The sequence below is a fragment of the Babylonia areolata genome, chromosome 22, assembly GCF_041734735.1.
Source record: "Babylonia areolata isolate BAREFJ2019XMU chromosome 22, ASM4173473v1, whole genome shotgun sequence".
Classification (NCBI taxonomy): domain Eukaryota; kingdom Metazoa; phylum Mollusca; class Gastropoda; order Neogastropoda; family Buccinidae; genus Babylonia; species Babylonia areolata.
This window is the reverse complement of record NC_134897.1, coordinates 33,377,133-33,387,132: the sequence shown is the minus strand read 5'-3', so window position 1 is coordinate 33,387,132 and position 10,000 is coordinate 33,377,133. Positions and strand designations below refer to the sequence as shown.

The following is a 10,000-nucleotide window of genomic DNA, read 5'->3' as shown; positions in this document are numbered from 1 at the left end:
TGATGTATTGTGATGTCAGTACAATGCAAGAACCAACGTTTAAAACGTGCATCTAAACCAGTTGTTTAAAAATGAAAAACATACATGCATAACCCTTTACAGAGAGCCAACCAAACGCTCAAGCACTCATTTATGTACATACACACACACACACACACACACACACACAAACACACACACACACACACACACACACACAAACACACACACACAAACACACACACACACAACTTAAATCACCACAGTCTATACACTCATCATACATGTCACATCAAAATACCTGAATGATGCACATATCAAATCACAACGCTCAAAAACCATCACAATACTTAAAACTACTCCCAGCGTCACGATACATAACCACCGTACCACAGCACCGGGCAACGGGCAACGTGTGCGAGTTTCTGGTCTACGGTAAACAACTCTTGCGTGTTATGGAAATTTTTAAGCCCTACACAGTTGCGCCCCATGGTACTTTCACCGCTGCAGCTTCTGTCTCCCAATCTCTCTGTCTCTCAATCTATGCGTGTGTGTGTGTGTGTGTGTGTGTGCGGGGGTGGGGGTGGGGGGGGGGGAATATGTGTGTGTGTGTGTGTGTGGACAATTATTGTCCATTCTTATTTGGCAAGTCAAAGTAAACCTTAAACACGTTTTATGGTGTGTTATATGACTGCACAACTTCATTCCATTTCCACCCGTTATTGACATTATGTTTTAAATGGCACTAGACAGAACGACTTTATATAATAATTTTGTGCTCATCAATTGCGGAAAGTCTATATTCTTATCTAAATGGAAAATGATCTTATTCATAAAAAACACTTGACAAATGGCAGCCAAAGTGATTGTTCAGGCCAGCATTCAGGATTAGTTCTTTGTTTCCTTCAGAGAATAACTAAACAGTTTAAGACACTAATTTAGGTAATACAATATTATTATGTGGATATGCAAGCGAAACTCTCTCTCTCTCTCTGTCTCTCTCTCTCTCTCTCTCTCACACACACACACACACACACACACACACACACACACCTAGCCTCCCTCACCACCACCACCATCACCACCACCGTAATCCACCACTTCCATCCTTCTCCCCCTTCCTCCCTTCCGTGCCAACTCCCCACCCCTTGTACCTTCACCCCCCCCCCCCCCCCCTCCACACACACATTAGCCAATGGAGAAGTAACACACGGACAGGTCAAAAAGAACGAGCATTGTAGAGGGTGAAGGATGAGACAGGTGCGTGCGTGTTGTCAGTGATACCCCCCCACTCCCACCCCAGCCCCCCTCCCCCGCCGTCATCTCCCCCCCCACACACACACACACCTCACCCGCCGAACCCCCCGCACCCCTTCTCCCCAGCCCCGCCACGCCACAGCCATCACATCACAATTCACGTCTCGCTTCAATCTCCTCGTTTCCTGCAGTTTCGGATTCAGATGCATGCACACGCCAGTGTCAGTAACTTTCCACCCCCCTCACACGCGCACACACACACACACACACACACACACACACACACACACACACACACACACACACACACACACACACACAGCGGGGGAAAGGAAAGATTAAGAAAGGGAAGGGCGGGGTGGAGGAGAGGTGAATTCTCGCACAGACACACAGACAAAACTAATGTACACACGCGCGCGCACGCACGCACGCACGCACACACACACACACACACACTGACACGCACACACACACACACACACTGACACGCGCGCACACACACACACACATACACACACACAGACATGCGCGCGCGCACACGCACACACACACACACACACACACACAAACGGACACACACACACACACACACATAGACTGTAAAGCATATAGACTTGCATTTAGTGTACCTTTCCATGCATCGACCCTCGGAACATACAAAGAAATAGGAGTACTACCTTTAGATGAATACCGAAACCTCGCATGTGCTAAATACGTACTGATAAGCTCAACAACAAAATTATACATCAGAGGAAGTAAAAATTACATCCGAAAACAACTTCCCCAAAAGAGCTAAAAACATATCTTACTTAACACCCATTGGTACGTTTGTGTCAAACCTGTTCGAAAAATCTGAAATTAATTCAGATGACGTAGACACACAGAAGACCGTAAGTCCATACCCCATCTGGGAGATGAATAAAGCACATTTTGATGTTAATCATACAGACATTAAAAAGAATGAAAATCCGAATATCACGGCAACGGAAGTCCGAGTACACCTTCAAAATAGATACTGTGATCATTTACAGATCTACACAGGTGGCTCACTATTAGACAATGGCCAAGCAGGTTCAACTTTCGTTATACCAGAACTGAAAACGGAAAGATCATACAAAATTGGTAAAAATCGTTCAATATTCACTGCTGAACTTATTGCTGTTCTTATGGCTCTAAATCATATTCTTGATCTTCCAATTTGCACACACACACACACACACACACACACACACACACACACACTGGTCGCCCGTTAATCATATTTTCGGGTGATTACTTCGGAGTGCACATGCATGATGAAGGCCAGTTTGGGTCTAATGATCTGTCCGTGTGTTATCAATTTCGGTGGGGTGGACTTTTTCTTGCTTTGTTTCGGCAGCTTGGATGAAGGTGCCTCGTACATTTATTTTTGTTATTGGCTTGTTTCGATTATTGTCATTATTGTTGTTTCGTGTGTGTGTGTGTGTGTGTGTGTGTGTGTGTGTGTGTGTGTGTGTGTGTGTGTGTGTGTGTGTGTGTGTGTTGGTGCGTGTGTGTGTTTCTGGGTGCGTAAATGTGTGTGCGTGATAGTGCGCGCGTGCATGCGTGCTGCATGAGGTGGTCACCCATGGTAATTCCTTTTTTACCTTTTTTTTGTTCATTTCGGTCTTAATACATTTAAATACCACTACTGACAATCACACTGTTGCCCTTCTCTTTGTTGTGGCACGTGATTACATTATGTGCCTGCAGCACTTTACTGTTTGTTTTATTTATATTCCTGTCAGTGTTGCGTGTTCCTAGCAGTGGCACTTGCCCGAGGACATGAAGACAGACAGACGGACGGATGTACAGGCATCATGATATACAGGTGTATAAACCAACCCGAAAAAGTCTAACACCACACACCACACTAACAACTAACATCCAATAAACACCTCCCCTCTCCCTCCCTCTACAAGTTCTCTCAGCCACCCCCCTCTCCCCGACCCCCCCCACCCCCATTCTGCCGGATTTCACGTGCTCTCGTACATCGATTGGGTGATGTGATGGAAAGTCGGTTTCCGTTGCCACGGCAACGAAGACAGGGCCTTTCCAGTTTCCTGGCCGCCATTTTTGTTCCAGACCCACAGGTAAAACCAACCGCCGGAGCATCCCTGTATTGATCTCTGTTCATCGCCCGTAGCATCTCTCTCTCTCTCTCCGTCAGTGCGTGCGTGATTAATCTTCCAAGCTGTCTTTCCTCATTTTCTTCTATAACCATAGCAACGCATTGTTTGTACACTGGAGTCACACAAAAGCGGAGGAACAGCTCTGTGTACAGCGTGGAAACAGCAGCAGAGACTGTCAAACCATTGCCTGCTGCGGAAAACGAAGCTAACTTGTTCTCTGAGACTGGTGCTTATAATCACACGCGCACACACACACGGACAGCCTACGCACACACATATATATTATAAAGGGGACTCATAAATCTGTGAGTGTGGCAGTGATTCTTTCGCAGGTGTGTCCTGCCATACGATGCATTATTGCTCCATCGCCTCGTCGTGACAGGCAGAAGGGCGCTCCGGAATTTGTCGAGTCATTGCTGGGAGTCAGTTCAACTCAGTGCTGTGTAAGTGCGCCTGATCTGATAAAAAAAAACAAAAACAACAACAACAAAAAACAACACAGGAAAGTCGCTGTGATTTGTACTTTGGTGGTCAAAAGGTAATTCCTTTTTATCTATATTTTTTGTCTTTTTTACAGACTGGTTAGCTAGTTGACTGGTTGACTGATAAATTGACTGATTAGTTGGTTGGTTGATCGACTGGTGTCTTTGAATGCTTTGTTTTGACTGAGCGACTGAGTGATTAATATTTGGTTACATCTTTCTTGCGTTCTTTTCTTTCTTTTTCTTCCTCTCATTCATTATTTTCTTTGCTTCTTTTTCTCCCTCCCGTTTCACAGCTCCATCCACTGGCCAGCTGTGTACCCCGTTTAGGATTTTTCACGAAGGGTGTCACCGTTTTAGATGACTTATTTGTCTGTCTCTTCATTCATTCATTCATTCACCCATTAATTCATTTATCTATTGGTGTCCCAGAGATTTGATTTTATTTTGTCTGTATTTGGGCGGGGGTGACAATGCTGTATTCCCATAATATATTTCGGCTGGTTGGGTTTCGCTGCTGGTCAGGCACCTGCTTAGCAGATGTGGTGTAGCGTATATGGAGTTGTCCGAACGCAGTGACGCCTCCTCGAGTTACTGAACTGAACTGAACTTCAGCTCCAGTCAGCCTCAGAAGGAACAGACACCTGCAATGTCCATCAAGGAGTTTGAGCCACACTCCAAAAGACGCATGATGTGAAGTGCCCAACTCTCCACTGTGTGGTCCCAGCCTTCTTCCTGGCTGAGCCCATATGGCTCGTGACTTGTTTCTTTGTTTCTTCATTCTATGTCTTTGTTTTTCTTCTTTTTCTTTTCTTTTCTTATTTTTTCCGTTCCCTCTCCTTTCGTTTTTCTTTCTTCAGTAACTCTTTTCTTTTCTTTCTTCAGTAACTCTTTTCTTTTCTGTTCTTTCTTCAGTAACTCTTTTCTTTTCTATTCTTTCTTTCAGTAACTCTTTTCTTTTCTGTTCTTTCTTTTAGTAACTCTTTTCTTTTCTTTCTTTTAGTAACTCTTTTCTTTTCTGTTCTTTCTTTTAGTAACTCTTTTCTTTCCTTTCTTTTAGTAACCCTTTTCTTTTCTTTCTTCATTAACTCTTTTCTTTTCTTTCTTCAGTAACTCTTTTCTTTTCTTTCTTTAGTAACTCTTTTCTTTCCTTTCTTTAGTAACTCTTTTCTATTCTTTCTTTAGTAACTCTTTTCTGTCTTTAGTAACTTTTCTTTTCTGTTCTTTCTTTAGTAACTCTTTTCTGTTCTTTCTTTAGTAACTCTTTTCTTTCCTTTCTTTAGTAACTCTTTTCTTTTCTTTCTTCAGTAACTCTTTTCTTTTCTTTCTTTTAGTAACTTTTCTTTTCTTTTCTTTCGTTAGTAACTTTTTCTTTTCTTTTCTTTCTTTCTTTTCTTTAGTAACGTTTTCTTTTCTTTTCTTTCTTCATTAACTCTTTTCTTTTCTATTCTTTCTTTTAGAATCTCTTTTCTTTTCTGTTCTTTCTGTTCTCTTCCTGTCAGAGGCGTTGTGGCAGACTCTGTTAGGCGTGTTGGATTTCTGATCCACTGACTGTCCCCCCCCCCCCACCCCCCACCACCCCTCCCCCCAGTGACCTGGGATCCAGGCTCTGTTTCGGCATGGCGTTGTGTGTCTATGGGCAAAGGCTTTTCACACCCGATTTTTTCCTCAGTCCACCCGGATGATGTAAACGGGTGGGGAAGGTTAATAAGAGGGTGGCCCGCCTTCCTGTGCCCAATGCCTTTGACGCGGTGAAAATGAATAATACACTGCCTCGATGGCCTCAAATGGTTATGGGAGCTTCCACCATTACGTATTCTCTTCCTGACTCAACCTTCACTCCACTCCCCTCCCACCCCCCACCCCCCTCGCCCCCTTCTCTCCCTCCTCCCCCTCCCACCCCCCTCTCTTTTCGTTTCAACCATTTCCCCGTGGCAAAATCTTAATTATCCGAGAAACGTACGCACGCATGCACGCACGCTCGCACGTACAAATACACACGGTGTTTGCAAAGTTTTCCTCCAAATCTTCACAGTACATGTTCCTTCTCGTTTAACATTTCTTTCTTTCTTTCGTTCGTTTGTTTTTGTTTTGGTCGTTGGTTCACTTGCTTGTTTTGATCTGTTCATGTCAATCTAATATGCCAGTCTATCAATATTTTGTGTCCAGTCGTGTCAGTTTAATTTGTCAATCTATCAATGTCAATCTACCTCCATACGTGCCTGCCTGTATGTCTGTCTGCCTGCCTGCATGTCTGTTATGTGTCTTGTTTATCTGCATGTCTATTCTTTTATTTCAAAGAACATTATTCTTTAAAAAAAAAAGAAAAAAAAAGACAAAACCTCGCTTTATACTGAATTTATCATCATGAATAGCGCCATCACTATCACTGCATGTCTTTTTTTTTCTTTAAATTTTTTTTTCTTGTTTATTTATTTTTTATTATCTTCTTTTTTCTCTCAAGGCCTGACAAAGCGCGTTGGGTTACGCTGCTGGTCAGGCATCTGCTTGGCAGATGTGGTGTAGCGTATATGGATTTGTCCGAACGCAGTGACGCCTCCTTGAGCTACTGATACTGATACTGCATGTCTTCCTCCACATCTCTTTTTCCTGTTTGCCAATGGAATCAATCATTCACAAAGGTTTTTTCCCCGAATTTTTCACTGCACTGTAGTTTACTGATCTTTAGTTTGAACCTGGATTAAAGTTGCCTAGCTTGCAACCGAATTTTACTTTTCAACTAAGTTTTCTGGTTTGCAGCTGAACTGTACTTTTCTACTGTAGTTTTCCACCTTTCACCTGAACTGCATCGGATTTTCTAACTATATGTATGTGTTCCTGAAGAAACAGATGAATAGAAGAAGAAAAAAAATACTAAAAGATTGTCAGCTAGTGAATTAAGATAGAAGCAAACAAAGGAATAGACCTTTTAAAAAAAAAAAAAGTATTTACAACTGAACAAATACATATTCAATTCATCGCGGCTGCACACAGACCTAACGTCAATCTACCCTTTTCTTTTTATCGAGGAAAAAAAAAATCCCCACTACTATGGAAGCCACCTAATGGAACTCCGATCAAATCCGAAGTTGCCACATTATACATAATAATTATGTATGTATGTAGTGTTATATATATATATATATATAACAACGTACTTATGGTTCGATGCTTGTACTGCGTCCTTCAGTCGCATCACGCCTTATATGGAATCCAGTCGGTGCCCACATACTTTTTTTTCTTCTTCTTCTTCTCTCTCTTCTTCTTCTCTCTGGATAGTCTCCACTGCGCATGCCCGTGACTAGCGTGATGGTGGTGATTAAGTTTTACGGTGGTCAGCGTGACTGAGCTGACGTCTTCGGTACCAAAGGTGCCACGCCCCGACATCACGCCCACTGTTGACAGCGCACCTGCGCCAATGTGCCAGTGTGGAAGACTGGGTACTATAGCTACTGTGAGAGGGAGAGCGAGTGGTGTGGGGGGTAGGGAGGGGGGAGGGAATAGAGAGAGAGGGGGGAGGGAGGGAGGAAATGAGAGAACGGTATATATAAGAGCGGGAAAGATATATATATATATATATGTGTGTGTGTGTGTGTGTGTGTGTGTGTGTGTGTGTTATGAGAGAATGAGGGAAAAAGAGAAAGTGGGGAGAGAGGGAGGGAGAGGAGGAGAGGGGGGAAGTTGGAGGGAGGGACAGGAGGAGAGGGGGGAATGAGGGAGGGACAGGAGGAGAGGGGGAAAGGAGGGAGGGACAGGAGGAGAGGGGGGGGAAGGAGGGAGGGAGAGGAGGAGAGAGGGGGAAGTTGGAGGGAGGGAGAGGAGGAGAGAGGGGGAAGTTGGAGGGAGGGACAGGAGGAGAGGGGGAAGGAGGAGGAGAGGGGAGAGGGGAAGTTGAGGGAGGGAGAGGAGGAGAGGGGGTAAGTTGGAGGGAGGAGAGGAGAGAGGGGGTAAGTTGGAGGGAGGGAGAGGAGGGAGGGGGGAAGTTGGAGGGAGGGGAGAGAGGAGAGGAGGAAGTGGAGGGAGGGAGAGGAGGAGAGGGGGTAAGTTGGAGGGAGGGAGAGGAGGAGAGGGGGAAGTGGAGGGAGGGAGAGGAGGAGAGGGGGAAAGTTGGAGGGAGGGAGAGGAGGAGAGGGGGAAGTTGGAGGGAGGGAGAGAGGAGGAGAGGGCGTAAGTTGGAGGGAGGGAGAGGAGGAGAGGGGGAAGGTGGAGGGAGGGACAGGAGGAGAGGGGAAGGAAAGTTGGAGGGAGGGAGAGGAGGAGAGGGGGTAAGGAGGGAGGGAGAGGAGGAGAGGGGGAAAGTAGGAGGGAGGGAGAGGAGGAGAGGGGGTAAGGAGGGAGGGAGAGGAGGAGAGGGGGAAAGTAGGAGGGAGGGAGAGGAGGAGAGGAGGGTGGTAAGGAGGAGGGAGGAGGAGGAGGGGGAAAGTAGGAGGGAGGGAGAGGAGGAGAGGGGGTAAGGAGGGAGGGAGAGGAGGAGAGGGGGAAAGTAGGAGGGAGGAGAGGAGGAGAGGGGGTAAGTAGGAGGGAGGGATAGGAGGAGGGGGGGAGTTGGAGGGAGGGACAGGAGGAGGGGGAAAGTTGGAGGGAGGGACAGGAGGAGAGGGGGGAAGTTGGAGGGAGGGACAGGAGGAGGGGGGGAAGTTGGAGGGTTGGGAGAGGAAGAGAAGATAGAGGTGGAGAGATGGGGAAAGGAGGGAGAAGGAGAGAGCGCAGGGGTGAAGGGGGTGGGAAGACAGTCAAGTAGAGAGACAGATCGAGTCGCTGGGGAGGGGAAGAGACAGACAGACAGACAGACAGAAACAGAGAGACTGACAGACAGAGAGAAAAAGACTGAGAGACAGACAGAAACAGGGAGACAGACAGACAGAGAGACAGACAGAAACGGAGAGACAGACAGACAGAGAGACATAGGAAGAAACAGACAGAGGCAGACACTGAGAGACAGACAGACAGAAACAGAGAGAGAAAGAGACAGAGAGACAGACAGAAACAGAGAGAGAGAGACAGAGAGACAGACAGAAACAGAGAGAGAGAGAGACAGAGAGACAGAAGAAACAGAGAGAACAAACATAGAGAAAGAGAGAGAGATTGAGAAAGAAGACAAGAGGCAGAGGGACAGACAAAGACAGGTAGGAAAAAAAAAAGCAACAAAAAACCCCAAGGCAGGGGAGGGAAAAAAAGGTATAATCATTCCATCACCAAAGAGTTGATAACTCCCTCACGACAACCACAATAGTAGTCAGTCTCATTTGTCCACAGCCTTTACGCGAAACTCTTGACGCCAGCACCAGTCATTATATCAGCATCACCGTCACCAAGTCCTCAATCACATCCTCTCCACGGGAGGAGAGTTCAAACGAGAATCCACGAGACTGGCAGTCGCTGGGGCCATAAATAAGTACGTTAATTATCACCTCCCCTGACCACAGACAATTTGACACGCGTGGAGAAAAGGGGGGGGGGGGGTTCTGTTGAATAATGTCCTGGCACATAATACTGGTTATTATAGACACACACCAGTATTATTATTATTATTATTATCATCACTGCAGTGAGCACATTTGCCAAGTGTGTTTTCACCGCCACAATTTTATTATCATTACTATTCCCAGTATCGTTACGATTTTCAGAAACCGTGACTAACAGGTGAGTCAGAATTATTCTACTGACATCTCGAAGTCGTGGAAAGCAGGATGGAACAGAGCTACAGAGACCGTGTTCTGAGTAGAGAGAGAGAGAGAGAGAGAGAGAGAGAGAGAGAAGCAATAAATGTGGTTGCAGGTAGGAAGGTATTAATTAGGTACGCAGGTGACGGGCGCAATAGCCGAGTGGTTAAAGCGTTGGACTGTCAATCTGAGGGTCCCGAGTTCGAATCACGTTGACGGCGCCTGGTGGGTAAAGGGTGGAGATTTTTACGATCTCCCAGGTCAACATATGTGCAGACCTGCTAGTGCCTGAACCCACTTCGTGTGTATATGGAAGCAGAAGATCAAATACGCACGTTAAAGATCCTGTAATCCATGTTAGCGTTCGGTGGGTTATGGAAACAAGAACATACCCAGCATGCACACCCCCGAAAACGGAGTATGGCTGCCTACATGGCGGGGTAAAAACGGTCATACACGTAAAAGCCCG

At 45.8% G+C, this 10,000-nt stretch overlaps 1 protein-coding gene across 1 annotated transcript in view; it reads left to right on the top strand.

The window, feature by feature from the left end:
- The first annotated feature begins 3,554 nt into the window (after positions 1 to 3,554).
- Positions 3,555 to 10,000, top strand: part of LOC143297437 (uncharacterized) — a 17,528-nt gene continuing 11,082 nt past the window's right edge. The window contains exon 1 of the mRNA XM_076609793.1: positions 3,555 to 3,924. The gene's annotated coding sequence lies outside the window, so the exon portion shown is untranslated. The remainder of the gene's footprint in view (positions 3,925 to 10,000) is intronic.